Source organism: Phragmites australis, chromosome 17 (genome assembly GCF_958298935.1).
Source record: "Phragmites australis chromosome 17, lpPhrAust1.1, whole genome shotgun sequence".
Classification (NCBI taxonomy): Eukaryota; Viridiplantae; Streptophyta; class Magnoliopsida; order Poales; family Poaceae; genus Phragmites; species Phragmites australis.
In genome coordinates, this window is record NC_084937.1 from 7,803,550 (window position 1) to 7,824,604 (window position 21,055).

General features: G+C 43.2%; 1 pseudogene; it reads left to right on the plus strand.

The window, feature by feature from the left end:
* The window catches only part of LOC133896840 (GDSL esterase/lipase At4g26790-like), a 39,320-nt pseudogene that overhangs the window by 15,502 nt on the left and 2,763 nt on the right, over positions 1-21,055 (plus strand).

Sequence of the window (21,055 nt, forward strand, 5' to 3'; positions counted from 1 at the left end):
TACACCGATATGCCCCCTGCTGGAGATATGTTAGTTGATGATGATCTAGAGGAGATGTTGGCCGACACCGATGCCGACGATCTGGAGCAAATGTTGTGCGATGGGGAGGGGAACTTCACCAATGAAAGAGAGTTTCAAAAGTTCCAGCGTATGGTAGAGGATTCTAAAACACTGTTGTTCCCGAGCTGCGAGAGAGAGCACACAAAGTTGCGTACCGTGCTTTCACTGCTACAATTGAAGGAAAGCAACGGGTGGTCTGATACAAGCTTCACAGAGTTGTTACTATTCTTGCAAAAATTTCTTCCAAAGGGAAATGTGCTACCAGAAAACACATACTAGGCCAAGCAGGTTGTGTGCCCATTGGGGTTGGAAGTGCAGAAAATACATGCATGTCCAAACGATTGCATGTTGTATCGCAGAGAGCATGCAGACTTGGAAGCGTGTCTCATCTGTGGTGCATCACGGTACAAGCGTGACCATGATGATATCGATGGTGAATGAAATAATAAAAGGCCTCCCATCAAGGTGATGTGGTATTTTCCTATAGTCCCCCGGTTGGAGCGTTTATTCGCGAACAAAAGGCATACCGAACTGTTGCGGTGGCACGCCAAGTGGAAGTACATTATGATGCCGGTGCTGATATCAGGGCTGAGGCAACCTGGTAACGATATCGATGTATACCTGAAACCATTAATGGAAGATCTTGTAATACTGTGAAACAATGGAGTGCAGGTATGGGTTGCATACAAATGAGAGAACTTCACTCTACACGCAATGTTGTTCGTAATAATCCAGGATTGGCCTGCCTTTGGCAACCTATCGGGCCAGACTGTCAAAGGTTACTGTGCATGAGTTCATTGTTTGGATGAAACAAGGAGCTTGTGGCTGAAGAATAGCCGAAAAATGGTGTACCTAGGTCATCGTAAATCTCTTCTCAAGAATCTCCCGTACCACAGCAGCAGGAGAGCTTTTGATGGGAAAGTTGAGACTCGATCACCTCCTAAGCATCGCACTGGGAGACAGGTATATGACATGGTAAAGGGACTTAGGGTTATCCTTGGAAAGGCATGCGGGAGTACACTGGTTCTGAAATCTAATCTTAGAGCTCCTATGTTTAAAAAGAAATCTATTTTTTATGACTTAGCTTATTGGCCGGATTTGGTGGTTCGACATGCAATCGATGTCATGCACATTGAGAAGAATGTGTGTGATAGCTTGATTGGTACGTTACTAGACATACCTAGCAAAACAAAGGATACACTCCAAGCACAAAAGGACCTGAAATGTTTGAAACTCAGACATGACCTACATCCCGAAGATATGAAAGAAGGTGACAAATATCTTGGTCCTGCTAGCTACAGTATGAGCAAGGCGGAGAAAATTGTAATGTGCAAGTGCTTGCATGGAATCAAAGTTCCTGCGGGTTACTCCGCCAACATAAAGAGACTAGTAAACATGAAAGATTTGAAATTAACTGGCATGAAGTCTCATGATTGCCATGTGATGATGACACATATGCTTCCAATTGAAATTAGAGGTATTCTGCCATTGAAGGTTTGAAACCCAATCGTAAAGCTGTGTTCGTTCTTCCACGTGATATCACAGAAGGCCATCGATCTGACCAAGCTAGATAAGCTGCAAGAAGACGTGGTCAAGACTCTATCCTAGCTTGAGGTGCTATTCCCTCCATCGTTTTTTGATATCATGGTGCATCTCATTGTTCACAATGTGAAAGAAATACAGATTCTTGGCCTCATGTTTCTGTATCCGATGTACCCTTTTGAGAGGTTCATGAGAGTTCTGAAGAAATATCTTCATAACCAAAATCAGCCGGAAGGCTGCATGACCAAGGGCTGGGGAACTGAGGAGGTCATTGATTCCTGCATCGACTACATGAGGCTTGTATCTCGCTATGAGGGGAGGCTACAGGGGAAAGGGATGATAGGTGCAAACTCCGCACTAACGACCCCATTTCATTCATGCAAGCACATTTCATAGTTCTGCAATAATTATTTGTAGTGGAGCCATATGTCGAAGAACACCAAAAGATGCTACGCACCATAAACCCAGAGAAGTCCGATGTTTGGATCGCGTGAGAGCACAGAGATCATTTTGGCGCTGGTTACATAGACAGGTGATGTATAAGCAGATAGAGTGTGCTCAGTTGACTGTGTTGGCTCACGGACCATCAACTACAATCCTCACATTCCAAGGATATAACATAAATGGCTATACATTTTATATGAGAGCTCAGGATAATAAGAGCACCAAGAAAAATAGCGGTGTCTGTATAGATGCCTAGGACTGCAATAGAAATAAGGAGACCTACTACGGATTCGTAGAGGAGATCTGAGAGCTTGACTATAGAGTGTTAAAGGTTCCTCTTTTCCGGTGCCAATGGATCAGACTACCAGGGGGTGTGAAGATCGACAAGTATGGTATAACTACAGTGGACCAAAAACTCGTTGGATACATTGAAGAACCATGCGAACTATGCTATGCAAGTCTTCTATGTAAAGGATCCAGATCCGACTAACAAGGAGGAGCACCACGTGGTTCTTCAAGGAAAAAGAAGAATTGTCGGAGTGGAGAATGTTGTTGACGAGGAAGACTACAATCAATTTGATGCGCTACCTCCTTTCGGAGAGGACATCGACCTAGGTCCCATGAAAGACACTGACGAACCTCCCTATGTACGCCGTGATCATAATGAAGGGTGAATCATTAAGACAAAGTAGCTAAATTGTATTAATTACTATGTATGAATTTGTTTTAGATGCAATTAATATACCTCACTTTTGTTATGGAACCTTCAGTTTCTAATTTATGGTGGAAGATGTCTTTATTATTGAGCACATTTGTCAGTGAATCAGGAACCAGGGGTCCCCGAATCCCGAGGCCAGGCCAGCAATCCGCCACGTGGCACCTTCCCGCGGGGTTCATCTCCGCGAGGTGCGAAAAGACTAAGTCCCGGGAGAGGGCGCTCGGGGCCACAAACAGTGGTCCCCGAGTACCTGGGTTCCCCGATGATCTGCGAAGACTAAGTGACCGGGAAGAGAGTGCTCGGGGAAGTGAACAGTGACCCCCGAGCACCCAAGTCCCCCGACGACCAGAAGAACCAAGTACCGGGAAGGGTGTGCTCCGGGCTGCGAACAGTGGCCACCCGGGCACCCGAGGACCCAAGGAAGGTAGTTCCGGGAGAGAGTGCTCGGGACTGCGAGCAGCGGCCCCCGAGCACTAGGTTCCCCGAGGACCCGAACAGTCAATTCCGAGAGAGAGTGCTCGGGGCCGTGAACAGTGCCCCCCGAGCACTCAGTTCCCCGAGGACCAAGAAAGGGCGTTCCCGGGAGAGAGTGCTCGGAGAGGTGAACAGTGACCCCCGAGCACTCGGTTCCCCGACGGCCCAAGAGGTCCTTCGTCGGTGGCCCCCACAGAGGTCCAGCGATGAGGTGTCAGCCTGTGAAAGGCCCGATGCCGCATTTAAGAGTACGCGTGGCCTGTCACCTCCAACAGCTCCCGCCACGCTCGGTGTCAGTCCCTGCCATATTTTGGCAGAAGGGTGTGGGGACATTTAATGCACGGGTCCCGCATCATCCGGGTCGCCTCGGGATAGCTTCGCAAGGCCCGAGGCGCCCCGTCTGCCGCCCTGCTGTGGCAGGCGTACAAGAAAAAACAGGCACGCCGGGCCGCTCTGCGGTTGCCCGGTGGGCCCTCTCCACGGCGCCCGTTGCCAGCGCCATTATGACGACCGAAGATCGGGCGGGGGGCACGTTTTCAACCTCCCATCACTTCGTGCAGAGGCCATGATGACGCCCTTTCCATTTATGTCGCCTTGGAACTCGTGCCCTCCCTTGCGGGGCATGCTACCGCCGGCGGGTATTTAAGGCAGCCGGCAGGCATGGACAAAGACAAGCAAAAACAATCCCAGACAAGTTGACGCTAACAGAAGAACCCAGAGCAGAGGATGCTCGAACTCTCAGGCACTTGCTCAGAGATCGAAGAACATCTTCGTACAAGCATAGAAGCCCAAGAACAAGGAGCCCGAGGCTCTAGGATAGACAGATATTCTTGTAACCAGCACATTCCGACAGACATTCTCAGGGCATTTATAGCACCACACAGGAGTAGGGTATTACGCTCAGTGCAGCCCGAACCTATCTAAAAATCCCTCCAATGCATTTACTGCGTTCTGCATTAGATCATTCCACACCACCTGCCATTGCATTCATATCCATTTATTTCTCCAGCAAACATATTCAGAATCACCCCCCCCCCCGGCCGAATCTCAAAAAGGGGTCCCTCAGGATCCCTGCGATAGGAGTTAACCCTCCGACAACATTGATTTTTGATTTTTAATAATGAATTAGCAATAGCACAAGCTAGCACTATTGTTATGTATTACTATTTTTTATTTTTAATGAATTACCTATAGTTATGAGCATATTTATTTTCAATTTTTAATGAATTACCTATAGTTATGGGCATATTTATTTTCAATTTATATTGAATTACCTATAGTTATGAACATATATATTTATTTATTTATTGTATTAGAAAATTGAACTAGGAAATTTAGGTATATACAAAACATAATTTTGGTATATAGCAAGTTCAAATTTAAATAAATATTTATTAGGATTTTGGGTCAACAGAATGTTAATAAGTATAGATAGTACGAATTAAATTGAAATCACTTGAGTAGTGCAACGGTTTGTTCGGTCTAACTTATGTAGGTCTTGGGTTCGAGTCTCTTCGCACGCGCGCGAAACTTTGAAAATTTTTTTGCACCCCAAGCCACCAGCAGCGAAAGGGGTTTCACTGCCGGTGGACATATTAGGCCGGCAGCGAAACAACTTTCACTACTGGTGAAGTTATTGGGCCGGTAGTAAAAGTGCCCTTTCACTACCGGTCATCATATTGAGCCGGCAGTGAAGGTACCCTTTCACTGCCAGCGCTCAAATTGAGCCAGTAGAGAAAGTACCCTTTCACTGTCGGTCGTTATATTGAGTCGGAAGTGAAGGTACCCTTTCACTGCCAGTGCTCGAATTGAGTCGGCAGTGAAAGCCCTCCCCTATATTATATTGCTCGACACCCACCCTCTGACACTTAGAAAAAGCGAGCCCTGCCTGTGCCCTCGGTGACACCACCACCTCCTCGACACCGCCGCCTCCTCCCCAACACCGCCATCCCCGCCGCATCCTCACCGACACCGCCGTCCCCGCCGCATCCTCCCCGACTTCGCCGTCCCCAGAGCCCCACCATCCCCGTCCCCAGAGCCCCGCATCCCTGTCTCGGAGCTGAGGCCGCCGTCTCCGTCCCCTACACCGCCGTCCCCCATGCCCCCGTCCCCTACACCGCCATCTATGTCCCCTACACCGCTGTCCCGCTTGTGCCGCTGTCATCTGCGGCCACCCGCCTCACCGACCGATAGAGCAAAGGTAAATCCCCCGCCCTCCTTGGTATTGGGTGCCTCACCGACCGCTGTCAGTTTGGAACTTGGTATTGGGTGAACTATGAGCTGTGCTGAAACACCATTATGCTTACTGAAGTAGAACTAGATGATAATGTGTCATGGTTGCATTGTTAACAGACCGAGTTGGTAACAGATCAGGACTGCTATGACATGGTATGTTGTTCATCGTGGTCGGTAAAGTGGAGTGTTCTCCAGTTGGGAAGAATGCCACGCACAAGTTAATGGATTCAAAGGAGCATGTTACAAAGGATACAAGTCCAAACATGAAGCTGTTGCGGCATACAACAGTCAAGTCATCCAAGCCGAGCTAAAATTGGCTAACTTTGAAAATAAGAAATATGATTTCACGTGTAAAGATGTCATAATCCTAGTTCTAGTTATAATCATCATTATTTTGTTATGTAAGATGATGTGACATGTAAGATCAATGTGTCAATTGTCAATACCTTTATGCCTATTTTTCTTTGTAAGGTGCGACCTTTTTTTGTTAAATGTGGTTGTAACCTATCGATTCCTTCATGGTTATCTCACTCTTTCGACAACCTCCCTCCCTCGCTCATCAGTGTTATCTCTATCTTCCTCCTTCCTCTGCTCTTTATATATAGAATAATCAACCGCTCATTGTCTTCATATGCAGAACTCCCAGGAAGTGATGGCATCACCAACCGCCAATCTAGGCCAGATGTTAGAAGGAGATGTAGTGCTACCGTCAAACATTGAAGAGGTAGCCCGAGCCACTACCTCAACCTGGACCAAACAGACGCATGTGGAGGTGATGAGGTAATTCATAAGTAGATGAATGCATGTGTTGTGCATATTATTGTATATGTTCCCAATAGTTTTTTCGCTTATGTGCAGATACTTGACATTCCGGAGGGTCATGACAATGAGCAATCCCAGGAGCAGCATCATGTTCGAGGTCCCTCGAAGATGCCTACGAGACGATTTATGATCACGAAGGTCTCACCAGCAGGGGAGCCAACTGCACCAGAGAGAGTTCTAGGGCCATACAAGTCAGTCTGTGGGGTTGCTGTTAAGGATCATGTGCCCATCAGCTACAGATTGTGGACTGGTAAATGAGGTGATCCGCACATGGTTCTTGATTCGATCAAGAATGACATCTTGTGGTCCAAGATATTAGAGAAGTTCGACTTCCCTGAAAAGACAGATATGAAAGTAGTTAAGCGTAAGACGCTAATGATCATGGGCCTTTCATTTAAGAATTGGAAAGTGACACTGACCAGAACGTATGTGCAGAAAGGTACAATGTGAGATTTCCACAAATGGCTGCAACTGGAAGATCATTGGCAAGCCTTTGCAGAGTACAAGTTGTCGGAAGAAGCAAAGAGGTTGAGTGAGGTGAACAAAGCAAACTTGAATAAGAACATGTACCCCCATAGAGTCGGCAGTCGTGGGCACATGAGGAAAGAAAGGCAATGGCAACAATAACTAGATGAACAGTGAGAGAGAGGTGTCACGCCTGAGACAGAGGGCTGGAGCGAAAGATCGATACATTTCCTTCTTGGGAGGGGTGCTTCTTACTCGTCTGATGGAAGCTTATCCTTTATGACCTCCAAAGACCTGGAAGTGACGCAAGATCTTACAAAAAAAGCTTGCGGAAGCCCACGAGCAGTCTTCACAAGGCTCATTCAAGCCAGACAAGGATAGGGATGAGCTCACCTTGGCCCTGGGAAACAAGGAGCATGGTGGTCAACAATTACACCTTGGCATTGGGGTGATGGGTTGGAAATTTGGATTCCCAAGCGACGTCAATAGTTACAAGAGTCGAAAGAGATCCCAAGCAGTGTGAGATGCAAAACGAGTGGCAAAATAAGCTAGGTTGATGGAAATGCTTGAACAGACGCTAAAAAAGGAGAGGGAATATACAGAAATAAAATAGCACAAGCAGTGTCCCAAGCCCTCATGTGTCAACAGGGTACCATTGTGAGTGAACAGGAATGGCCGAAAGTGTCTCCTGATGGTGCGCGCTCCAGCTTTGGTGGTCGTCAGAGTAGCTCAGCGTCTATGAGAGTTCTGGGAGCTGAATCCATCACTTATCCTATGGACCTCATCACATCATAGACACCGTGTGAACTACACATTGGTGCTAGGAACATTACCATCAATATGGCTTCAGGCGTGGCTTATCCCCGTGGCTCCAATGAACAATTGCACGAATGTCCGATACCAGAGGGCTACACTGTTGTCGAAGTAGATGAGGCAGTTGACCAGTACCACCATGTTGAGGTGGACTACCCCGCAGAGGAGGGGGCAAACACTATAGGAGAGAACGAGCACACATTCATCGCGTGGGAGAAGGCCTACATAGTGTTTCCACCAGGGACAACTCTCGAGAACCTCTACTCACTAGTAAACCTCAGGCCATCGTCGCCTCTTAGATCTCCCTCTCCTCACCCATCTCCTAGAATAAGTCCACCTCCTCAGGAATCACCTCAAAGAAGTCCACCGCTCAAGAACCCAACACCATCAAGAACCCAGCCATTAGCTCAGAAAACACGATCAGGTTCCGCAGCATCGAAGCAGACGACATCATCTAAAAAGTCGGTGGCATCTAAGAAGTTGTCAGAACCTAAGGATGTCTATTCACTCACTGCTGAGGAAACCAAAAAGATTGTAGATGCCAGTGTCACCTCTCATTTCCATCCTCCGCCACCTCCACCGAAGCATATTGTGCCTAAAGATGTCGTGAAATTTTTCACAAAAATGGCCAAAGTTAAACATACGGGGGCAGCTTCAAGAAAGCCGCCGACTGACTATGAATGCATCAGCAAGAAGCAGGCCAGGAGCAAGTCAGGCCCAATCATTAAGGATGCTCCAAGCATTGCGAACTTCCTAGCTGAATCAAGAATAACAGCAGAGGAACTAGCACGACTTACTGTGGGAGCGGATATCCAAAAGATGGATGTTACATGGTCGTTTGAGTTAACCAAACCTTTGGTCAAACCAGAAATAGAAAGAAACCTTACAACTCAAATGTGCCGATTAAATCAATGGTACTTGGAGCATTCCAGACAGGGTTTTCAGGCGTTCCCCGTAAGATATACAGATAATTATTTCGTCAATAGGGATGGCTCCTTCTGGGTGTATTTCAAGGACTTGTATGAATTGTATAAGGCAGATGCCCTCGACGTGGCTATAGTCAGAGTGTGGACTCTGTAAGTGACATGCGTATAATTCATGTTATATGATCTTGTACCTTGAAATTGCATAGCTAACTTCTCTCTTTCGTAGAATGGAGATCCAAGCATGCAGACAAGACTTAGATAAGAAAGTAGGATTCATCGATCCTTGGCTTGTGAACCAGAAACTTATAGGCGAGAATCCAGACTTCACCGAGAACTACTTATTAAAGTGTCTGCTTCACCACCAATACAAGAAATTCATACTCTTACCCTACAATTATGAGTACGTGTTTACGCGCCAGGGCGTCCTCATTTTATGGGCAACTCAATTCCAGTACTAATTTGCTATGGTGACATATTCTGCAGTTTTTATTGGATCCTCCTTATCATCCACCCAGACTTGAGCAAGATCATTGTCTTGGACTCACAAAAGAGAGATAGACAAATTACCAATACCTCATCGACATTCTAAATAGGTTAACTCGATAATTTAATCTTCTTGACAATTGCATCTAAGTTTAATTGGTATTCATATTCACGTACAGGGCGTACACAAGATACCGAAAAAAGAGTATCATCTACTTTCCATTCAGGAAGCAATATGATGTAAAAAATAACTTTCCAGTACCTAGGGAATATTCATATCTTGCATTTCCTACTGAATAAAAAGTTTCAATTCATTCCACTGATGATTCCTTCCCTCTTGAAGTGTATAAGGCAGCCAGCCGGCAACAATCTCTGCTCGTTTTATGTTGTTACTAACATGCACGCATTCAGCCCGGACGGAGACACTGTTAGATTCAATGATCTTGAGGTATGAAATTAATAACATATCGGTACCTTCTTTTCAATTTCTATATGTGTTCAAAGACTAATTATTTCGATTCTTCAAACGTAGCGCTCGAAACTACGCACAAATATGTTACAACCCGCAGAAATATATGCCCTTCAAGAAAAGATCACTGGGTTCTTCTTAGAACATATTATCGACACAAATGGCGAGTTTCATGAACCGATCGTGCCGTCCACACGTCACAGATCTTCAGATGACACCATTCCTTCTAGTAGAGAGTATGCGACAAGGAGGAAGGCTACCAAGAGGCTTGACAACGTATTATATTTCGCCAAATGATACAATATTAATGTATGTCATTAATTACTATTTATTAATGAATGATATGAATTACTATGTATGGTGCGAAGCTGGTATCGACGGGATGGCCTTTCAACGATGATGCGAAGGAGGAGCAAGAAGCAGCGGCCAGGAAGCGTGCCCACGATGAGGATGAGAGGCTGGCCTGTCAGCTGTGCTCTACGGAGGAGCAAGAAGCTACATCCCGTAAGCGTGCCTAGGAGGAGGAGGATGAGAGGGTGGCCTGTCAGTGTGCTGCGGAGGAGACCGAAGGCTTAAACCGTAGAGGCGTTCAGGCGTCAGACTTCGATGTCTTTGACACACCGATGAGCCTGGAGCTTAGGCGACGCTGCGGTCGATCAGACGTGCTCGGGTCCAACGCTCCACCTCCATCAGCCCCTCGCGTCCTTGGATGTACACACGCCAACATTCGATAGTGTGGAGACGCGGTCCTCATCGCAGGAGAGGAAGTAGAGGTACAGATAGAGGGATACTAGACTGGCTGAACTTGGCTGACTTTTCAGGGGATGACCTGTGAGAACTATTATGTACATATGTGTGTTTGTCGATGGATATGACTTGAAATATGTGTCCATTACTATGTATTAATGAGGTGCATTTATTATTGATTTACATTAAATATATGTATCATTGTATGCATGTATTGAGAGAGAGACGGAGAGATCGAGGAGTGAGAGGGAGTACAGAGAGGACAGAGAGAGGGAGTACAAAGAGAATAGAGAGAGGGAGGAGTTCAAGTTTGTCACTGCCAGCAGAAGGATTTAGCCGGCAGTGATACCTTGAGTATCACTGTCGGCTGAATCATTGAGCCAGCAGTGATAAGGCCCTTCACTGCTGGTCCATCGAGCTGGCAGTGATAGTCTACGACTGTTGCCCACTGTCGACTACAAAATCGGCAGTGAAGGTGGTTTTAGAGCCGATAGTGAAGGGGATTTCTGCAGTAGTACCATGAGATTCGCCTGGGTCTCATGGATCTTCTGGTTGGATTCCTGCAATGCCACAAGCTCTTTACCGGTCTCGCCCAATTACTTCTCTGCTTCCATCCATCACCTTTTTCTTCTCACGTGTTTGATACGATGACTTGCGAAGATAATTCGGTGGATCTAGGATGCTGGCTCTGATACCAGATGTCACACTCCAATTAGCAAGCAAGGGGGAGGAAATTGGAGGAGGAATCCAGGTAGAGGAGCACAACAGGAGATGAGTTTAGACAAGCATTTAGGGTTCAGGTTTTTGGTTTTTAGTGCTTTTCTTATACACGCACGCCAGCAGAATAAAAGTAAGCGGGACTTAGCTTGGGCTAAGCATTTACACAACCCATTCGGCAACCTGATACTGGATACTAGGCTGACATTCACGCACGCTCACTAGACGCCTCTGGAGCCCATCGCGCCCTGGTCTCCTCTCCACAGTTGTCTTCCTCCTCAGATCGCCAGCACCAGCACATTCCAGCTTACTCTCATCACTTACCCTTTTCTGCAGTTAGCATTGACCCCGACTCGGTAGATAGAGCACTTCAAGGAGTATGAAGGCTGAGGCATGCCATAAGCGACACCACTACGAACCACATCATAAGCCGGTCACTCTACATCTTTAGCATCAGCGCCAGTGACTTCCGCCAGAGTACGAGGGCTACCTTGACGTGGCGGAGGCGGCCGTGCGTGCTATATACAGTCTCGGCGCAGCAAGTCTGGCTCACCGAGCTACCACCGCTGGGGTGTCTGCTGCTACAGCAAACCATCAACATCGCCAGGCCCGGGGACTGCAACGATTGCAAAACATGGTGGCGCGGAGCTTCAACACATGCTGAGGGCGCTGGTGTGGAAGCTCCACCGGGAGCTGCCTGAGGCACAGGTGGTGTTCGTGGACCAGAATCGCCTCTTGGCCACCATGATCGCCAAGCCATGGGAGTACGGTGACTGAGCATAGACTACATCTGAACTACCAGTTCATTACTTTGTGTGCACAATAATATAATGTTCTTTTCAGAAGCATGCATGCAATCAAACTATTCAAACTTTGGCCGTTGATATCTCTATGAATATCGAGATCGAACTTGTGAAAACCATGATAAAATTGTTTCGGATTGTAGTTTCATGATAATATAAATTTGGTATTGTAGGATCAAATATGCCCAAAATACCCAAACAAAAAGGGTGAATGATTGAAGAAATCAAATTCAAAGATTAACTCACCCAAATCAAAAATTGATTTAAACTCAGTATTCCACTCGAAATAGATTGTTCACGCTCTAGTAAAAATTATGTAGAGAAAAATCCATTGGTATGATTACCCATAAATTTGGATAACATAAACTAGATTCAAATACAAAACTATTTCAATAATAATCGAATCAATCGGATATATGTATCAAGAATTATGCCTAGTCGAAGCTGATCAAAACCTACTCGAGGTCAAATCAAAGTCCCTCAAAATTTTCTCAGATCAAACACAAGATATTCTAGTAAGGTTTTAGATGAATTAAACCAAGATAAAATTCACTAAAAACACGAAATTAATCAAAAACCACCCATCACAAAGAATATAAAACAGAAAGAAAATTTCGAATTAGCACCTCATCAACTTATGAAACTTGATTTTCATTGCATAGATAAGTTTACAAGATGCCTCTCTAAAAAATCCAACAAGGATTTTCACGAAATCCCAAACCAGCCCTCTCTAGGGTTTCTCTGTGTTTCTCTCAGTTGTGTTGTCTACCTAATACAATATACCTCTTTATTTATTGGATAGCCACACGCATAAACGTGACCAAATCTAACTACAACTCTAAGTCATATTCGACTTGGTCTGTATCCTCTTCTAATCACAAGAGAACAAACAACTTCTGTTAATTAAGTTAATTAGCCAACAACTACCACATAATCATGCATGCAACATCACCAATGCATACATAACCAACTTAGAGTCCATCTCTGACACTAACTCTTGTCTCAATTCCAGCCACCACACGATTCCCTCGTGCCTGCTCCGACTCAAACAACAATTAGTCTTCACATTCTCTCACGATCAGATCGCCTCCTACATCCATCGTGAAATCTTGTCTCCATATGCATTGTTCTCTCAACTCGAATGTCCTGTATGACATTCTCGATCACTACAACCTCAGTTCCTCCTGAACCTAGTCGTTGAATCTCAGTTCCTCCCTGAACCTAGTTCATCGATCTATCATCAACCACGTTCGCCTTTGAATGTCCAAGATATAAGAACTCCACCTCAAAATAATCTCATAGGATGAATAACACCATGTTCTCTTTGAAGAAAAATAAAATGAGAAGAATCCAAAGGTTTTGTGAAAATGTCTATCAATTGGTGTTTAGTATCCACATAGAGAAGTTTTAATGTTCCCTTTTTCAACATTGTCTCTAAGAAAATAAAATCTGATATCAATGTGTTTAGTCCAAGAATGTTGCACAGGATTTTTAGCAATACTTATTAGTGTTATCACAGAAGAGTGGAACACTCTCTAATTTAATCCCATAATCTTTAAGTGTAGCAACTATCCAAAGAGCTTATGAACAATAACTAGCAGTAGCTACATATTCAGATTCAGTAGTAGATAGTGCAATAAAGGATTGTTTCCTAGATTACCATGCAACAAGAGAATTACCAAAGAAATGATATGTACCAGATGTATTTTTTCTATTAATTCTACAACCTCCGAAATCAGCATCCGAAAAAGCTCTTAAGCTAATAGATGAAGAAGCAAAAAGCCAAATACCAAAATCTTGAATGCCATGTAGATACCTGAGAATCTGTTTGATAGCTTGTCGATATGAAGCATGTGGAGAAGCTTGAAATCATGCACACAAACATACAGTAAATTGTACGTCTAGCCTTAAAGCGGTAAGATACAAAAGTGATCCAATCATATTTTTATACTCTCTTTGATCAACTGGCTCACCATCTTCATCAGAACCAAGTGTCGTTGTTGTTCCAATGAGTGTCATGATCGGCTTGCTATTTTCCATCTCAAAACGTTGTAGCAGGTCTCGTGTATACTTACTTTGATGAACAAAAGTATCTTCTTTGATTTGTTTGACTTAAGACCCAAAAGTACGTTAGTTCACCCATCATACTCATCTCAAATTCCCTGCTCATCGTTTCTGAAAACTGGGACACTAAACCATAAGAAGAAGAACGAAAGATGATATCATCGACATAAATCATGACAAATAGTTGATCATTACCATGCTTGAGCAAACAACGTCTTATCCACTTTTTCCATTACAAAAACCATTTTCAAGCAAGAATTTTTTTAATCTATCATACCATGCTCTATGGGCTTGTTTTAAACCATACAAAGCTTTAGACGACTTGTATGCATGATCAGGATATTTAGGATTTTCAAAACAAGGTGGTTTATTAACATAAATCTCTTTATTAATGTAGCCATTTAGAAAAACACTTTTGACATCCATTTGATATAATCTAAAGCCTTTAGATGAAGCAAAAGCTAAACGAATTCTAATAGCTTCTAGTCTAGCAACCGAAGCAAAAGTTTTCTGAAAATTTAGCCCTTCTATCTGTGTAAAACCCTGAGCTACAAGTCTAGATTTCCTAAGCTACAAGTCTAGATTTGTTTCTAGCAATAACACCATCCTCACTTTGTTTATTTTTAAAAACCCATCTAGTACCGATAAGGGTATGACCCGGAAGAGGTGTGACTAGCTTCCAAACTTTGTTGCGTTCAAAATTTTCAAGTTCCTCATGCATGGCATTGATCCAAGATTCATCAGTTAATGCATGTGAAACATCTTTGACTTTAAAAGAAACAAAAAAAGTTGAATAAGCATGAGAATTAGAATGAATAAAACTAGACCATGTGACTCGTTCATGCAAATCTCCAATCATCTGACCTGGTGGATGACTCCGCTGAATGTGCAAAGGAGCATTGACTCAGAAGAAATCTCTTCTTCTCCTTCAACATGCACAGATGATGTAGTAGCTTGAGGATGCCCAACTATAGCTGAAATAATCAAAGGTGTCAAGAGATCTACAACTGATTGTGTCATAGGAAATAACATCTCATCCTCCTTCTAATCATCATCCACAAATATGCTCTCAGACTTCCCTGAATATGTGTACCTATATCGGTATCATTTGGTCTAGTTCCAAGATAAGCCTCATCGAAAGTAACCTCACAAGTTTCAACAATTTTGTTAGTCTCCAAAACAAACACACAATAGCCACGATTATGAGCAGGATATCTAAGAAAAATACCATCAGTTGATGTAGACTCAAACATATCTAAATTTCCAGATGTCAGCACAAAGCACTTACAGCCAAAAAATCTCAAATGAGATACACTATGCCTATGTACGAACTGCAGCTCATATGAAGTTTTACCCAATTTAGATATCAAGAAAATACGGTTTGAAACATAACAAGTAGTAGATATAGCTTCAGCCCAACAATTTTTAGAAGTAAAAAATTCATCTAACATGGTCCTAGCCATCTCAACCAGAGTTATATTTTTCCTTTCAACTACACTATTTTGTTGAGGTACTCTAGGTGGTGAAAATTGATGTTCAATCCTGTTTTTATACAAAAGTGATCAAAACAAGAATTCTTAAATTCAGTTCCATTATCATTTCTAATTGATCTCAACGATTCTGGGAGATTAACAGACAATCTAAGAAGTAAACTTCTAAAATAATCAAAAGCTTCATCCTTAGATGTCATAAAGTAAACATAAGAATATCTATAGTAGTCATCAACAATAACAATCAATACCATTTACTCCAAAAGATTAAACTCTAGAAGGTCCAACAATATCAAGGTGTAAAAGTTGACATGATGCATTTGTCATAACCATGGTAATAGGTGGATGTAAACCTGAATGCAATTTGTCATGTCTACAAGAAGACTAAACTAACTCACTATCACCATTAAGCTTAGGCAAGCAACGAATATGATCTAAACCACTAACTCGATGAGATGATTTAGACCAATATGACTAAGTCTACGATGCCAAAACAATAGATCTTTAGAAACATTAGCGACAAGACATCTAAGCTTAGAAGAAGGTGATGGATCAAAATCAGCTTTAAAAACTCTTCCAAAACGTGATATTCTAAAAACCAGATCACTTGAAGCATCTAATACTTTGCATTCATTTTTCTTAAAGCATACTCAAGGCCTTCATCAATCATTTGTGAGACAGAAAGTAAGTTGTCACATCCCAAATACGTAATCACATAATTAAGCATAATTATGTTTCTTAAGCATTATGTTTAATTTTGTGAGATTTTGTTTTGTAACTCTAGAGTAATTCATTTAAAGTCATTTGGATGAGAGAAACTAATCCAAGAGAGAAAAGAATAGAAATCGCATTAGAAATACTTTGTTTCTCTAGCATGTGGGTCCCACCGGAGTGGGCCAACCATCCCTCCCTCTCCCTCATGTGCAGCCACCTGCCCTCCCTCACTTTCCCATGCTCCCTCTCCACTGGTCTAGCACAGGGGAGCTACCCCCTCTCTCCCCTCTCAAGATCTCTCCCCCTTTCTCCTAAAATCCGACTTCAAGAGAAGGATTTGAGGTACGCATGTGGTACTCACGTGATCACGAGCTCATAAGATATCCATCTATCCAATTCATTTTTGTTTTTCCGAAGGATTCGAGCCAGATTTGATGTCTTCTGGTGTTCTTGGTTGAAGCACAAGGAACACCAGAGTTCTTCGATTTCCTATTGTTTCCTCCTTCTCCCGGCGGTCCCCAACCTCGGCATAGCATCTTTGGTAAGTACCCTAGGCATACATATCAAGAACCGTGTTTTGGTTGGATAGATTTCAAATTTGGAGCTATGGTTGTGAAGTTCTAGTGTTCTTGAGTATTGAAGGCAATGGCCGAGTTTCGATCATTTTCCATGTGTGCTTTTTGTCCTACACGGTAGAGGAGGTCAAGAGGATGCTCTAGGTCCAAAATACCCACCCTAAAAGCCACCGGAATCGCTGGAATCATCGCCGGTGAGCTCACCAAGTGCCTCCGGCCGAGCACAATAGTGTGACCGCGTTTTCTCGCAGTCTGACCGCGATTCCAGGAGTCTAACCGCCCCTCGGGTCGGTCTGATCGCCAGAACCCAAACCTCTCTGCATACCGATAGTCTGATCGCGACTCCCGGCAGTCTGACCACCCCTATTGGCGGTCTGACCGCGGTCAATACAGACAGAACCGTTTTTAGCACAGTTTACTGTTTGTTGAAACTTGTAAAATTCATAGTAAATTCTTTGTAGCTCTAAAAATTATGAAACCTATTTTTTTGGTTTCATAATAACATACTCTACCTAGTAAAAATGTCCCCTACCATTAAATAATTAATTAAATTTCTGAGATTTATTAATTATGTTAAAGTTTCATTAATTCACCGTTAATTCATCGCAAGCCTAAAATGGGTGAAACCAAATTTTCTAGTCTTGTTATGACTTGTTCTATCTAGTAAAAATATTTTCATGCATTATAAGGCATAATTTTATAGCATTTCATCATATACATTTTGTGGCATAAATATTTGTACTTCATTCATACTCATCATTGCATGCGTTCTTCTTTAGTAAATGAAGAACCGAAGCATGACACGGGTCTGAGCGAAGGCGATAGCAAGGTCTGGCATTTCTGTGAATTCTGTGCAGGCAGGCAAACCCAAAAGTAGCAAGGCAAGTAACTAAACATATTGCACCTTTGTTCAATTGAATGAAGTCTAAAATTTATGAATTATGCTTATGTATGTTTGAATGTGTCGAGTCGAGATTGGGTACAAGTGGGTAGATCTTATGTTGAATGCATTACTTCTACCTTGAATTGTTGTTCATCCTTTCCTTGTCGCCTTGAGTATGTTGTTGGTGTCTAGATTACAAGTTAAATTAAAATGTTTAGCAATGTATAGGTCATTCGGTACAAGTCGAGCGGTGAATTGTTTCATCGTTCGTGAGCATAGGCGTTATTTACTTTCATAATGATCAAAATGTTGGATATGGGTTGATGATTATTGGATGAGTGGTGAGTATGAGACGAGATGTGGACGGTGCTAGGGGTGTTATCTGCTCTAGAGGTAAGTCATGTGGCTAGACCGGGAGAGGAACCCGGACATCATAGACTGCTTACGTCGTTTAAGTACCGAAGGTCGGTGTAGTCAGTTTTAGCACTTACCTTACTCACCATATGCCAATCTAATGGTAAGGCGAGCCGAATACCTCTGTAGCTGTGATCATTTGGGCGTGAACATCGATGGTGCAGGCGGGCTTGTAAGAGGTGCTAGTTTGCTCTGTGAGTAGTTCTAGTATCTCTGCGCCAAGCGATGCATGATCCAAATGGTTGGGGTTTATTGGGAAAGGTTGACATGAGTACCTCATTATATGGACCTGTGTGGTCATGCAAGCCGTATGGTCCTCAAGTCGTGTGGGTCCAGGAGTATCCCCTACAGGGTGTAAAAATATTTTGAAATATCACGCTCTCGGTCATGAGCATGCTTCTGTCCACCTGCATCGGTCATAGAGTTTTCGCTTGTGGTTGATAGTTGGATATGTGGGAGATGGTTGAGTTGGTCTTTGTTACATATATATTCATAATGATTACAGCTATTTATGTTCAGTTGGTTATGGCAGGGTAGAGTTATGTTGTTGTTAATTAAGTTAGTTGCTCACATCTATGTGTCTAGGTTGATTACCGCTTATGTTTAACTTAATCATGTGGCTTTTTCTTGCTAATGGCTCAATGCATAATCCTTGGAGTCAATCTATGTATATGTGCTCTTTATGGTTTAAGTCTTGCGAGTACCTTTGTACTCATGCCTACATTTTTAGGTGCTGCTGGTGAGAAAGAGCCAGTGCTTGACTACTTCGTGTCTGCCGTTCAGGGTGGTGGGCAAGAATAGTTCATCCTACTCTCGGAGGTCGTGCTTTTGGGGTGGAGCCTAAGGGCATGTGGCTCCACTTTCTTTTGTTGTATAGGTTTATGTTTCTGCTAAGGGTGGCAATTTCCCCCATCGGGTCGGGTCCCTGTGGGTTTCATACCCGACGGGGGCAGGTTCGGGTGCAAAAAAACCCCGCAAAGCTATCGGGTTGGGTCAGGTCAGGGCCTTAACTCGGGTCGGGTTCGGGTTCGGGTCTATTTTTTCACCCGTGGGTGTCACTCGAAACCCGATACCCCACCCACCCAGTGCCCGAGCTCGCCCCGCCCCGCCCCGCCTCGCTCCGCCCCACCCCGCTCGCCCGCCCCGTCGCGCCCACCCCGACCCGTCACCGTCACACTGCCGAGTTTCGGGTTGCCCCATTGGGTTTCGGGTCCCCGTTGGGGCCGGGGTCGGGGGTGGTTTTGCGTCTGATATTGATTTCAGGTTCGGGTCGGGTTTGGCGAGTCGGGTTTTGGGTTCGGGTCTGTTCCAGCAAAACCCCACAGGGGCAGACCCATTGCCATCCCTAGTTTCCGCTGCGTAGATGTTGTTGTCTTTATTTGTAATTGGTGTAAATGGTTGCATGGCTAAAGACTTGTATATAATATTAATTACTCGCTCTTTCTTAAGCTTTGTTGTGATGTATATGTTGGAAAGGTGTGTGTTCTGATCTTAGGTATAAAACACGTGCTGGGACTACCGGGATGATATTCTAGTTAATCATCGAGGTTGTGATTATGAATAATGATCCTCCTGGTGATTAATTAGAATATTATTTTGATGGTTCCTCACATAAGGTAAATTTCAAGTTCTCAACTAGAGCAACATCCTTAAACATAAACTTATTATTTACCTGCACTGTACCTTTTATAACAACTAATGAAGAAGAAGCATCTCCAAAAGTAACACTTTCAGCACAAGATGCACGTATAAGGGAGGAGAACCAATTCTTATCACGAGACATGTGGCATGAGCATCCGGAATCGACTAACAATATGTTCTTCTTCCTCGCTCGAGAAGCCTACAAAGCAATAGAAGATATCGAGGCCTCAGTACTGGGGTTAGTAATAAAGTAGTTAGGGATCTAGTACTGAATCACTCGACTAGAAATACGAGTAGGCAAAATACGAGTAACCCGAGTAGACTCAACTCGAGAAGCTCGAGTAGGTTCAACTCAAGAAACACGAGCAGTCTAAATAATCTCAACTTGAGAAGCCCAAGTAGACTCATGATGAGTTACACGAGTAGCAAAAGGTGATGATGGTTTCACCCAAGGCACAAAGTGAGATGTCACAACCTCACGAAAGATAACACGTGCCTTTCGGAAATTAGTCCTAGCCTTAGACTTTTCTTTCATTTGTTGTTTAGCTAGTCTAAAGCAAAAATCTACTAAATATCCATCTCTACCACAATGGGTGCAAGTGTACTTAACCCGATATGTGGATTTAGAAGAAGAAGCAACATTTGCATTCATTGTAGAAGATAAAAATCCAGTAGATTTAAAAACAACCTTCTTAGGCTTCAGCAAGTGTTTCAAATTTGCCACTACATATAGCTCTAACAACAGTTGGTGCATTTGTCTTAGAACAAGCATAGGGATCAAAACCCAAACATTGTTTACATGTGCTTGACTTAGATGAATCTAGAATTAGGTTCAGATTTTTCTTTCCCTTAGAAAAACGTTATAAAGTTCCTTTCAAGTAATCAACCTGTTTAAAAAGAGTTGAGCACTTATCACAAGCAACATTCATGGGTTTCTTTTATTTACGACAATTAGAGTATGAAAGAACCTCATGAGTAATCATGTCATTAGCTATCTGAGAAACTCTAGCATTAGCATTATGCGACTTTAATTTAAGAATTGAACAATTAGAACACGAAGTTGAAACGAGCAAATCAAATGTTGAACAGCTAGCATTTTTAATAAGTTTGTAATTCAACAGAGCAGTTTTCTCATTCTTCTCAATTTCTTATATGAGCTTCTCAAGAATACAAGAATGAAAATCTCTAAGAAAAGTGAGCCCATAATAAATTAAGTCTTATAATTTCAGAATTAAGCGATTCAAGTAAAACATCATATTTCTTAATTTTTTTGTTACATTTCTCTAAGAGTGTACCAAGACGAACAACAATATTAGATAAATCATCATAAGTAGGTAATACCTCGTTTCTGTCGCTATTAAGTTCATCCTCGGTGTAGCTTTCTTTGTTGCTTGACATGAGACACAACTCAGTGAAATTACGCAATGTCTTGCTCTTGGATGTTGTGTCATCCTCGCTACTCTCTGAATCAACATCACTCAAGTTGACTTGTTCAAGTGCCGAAAGAACTCGATGCACAACCTTATGGTTGGAAAAGCTCTTTTTCTTTTTTTTTT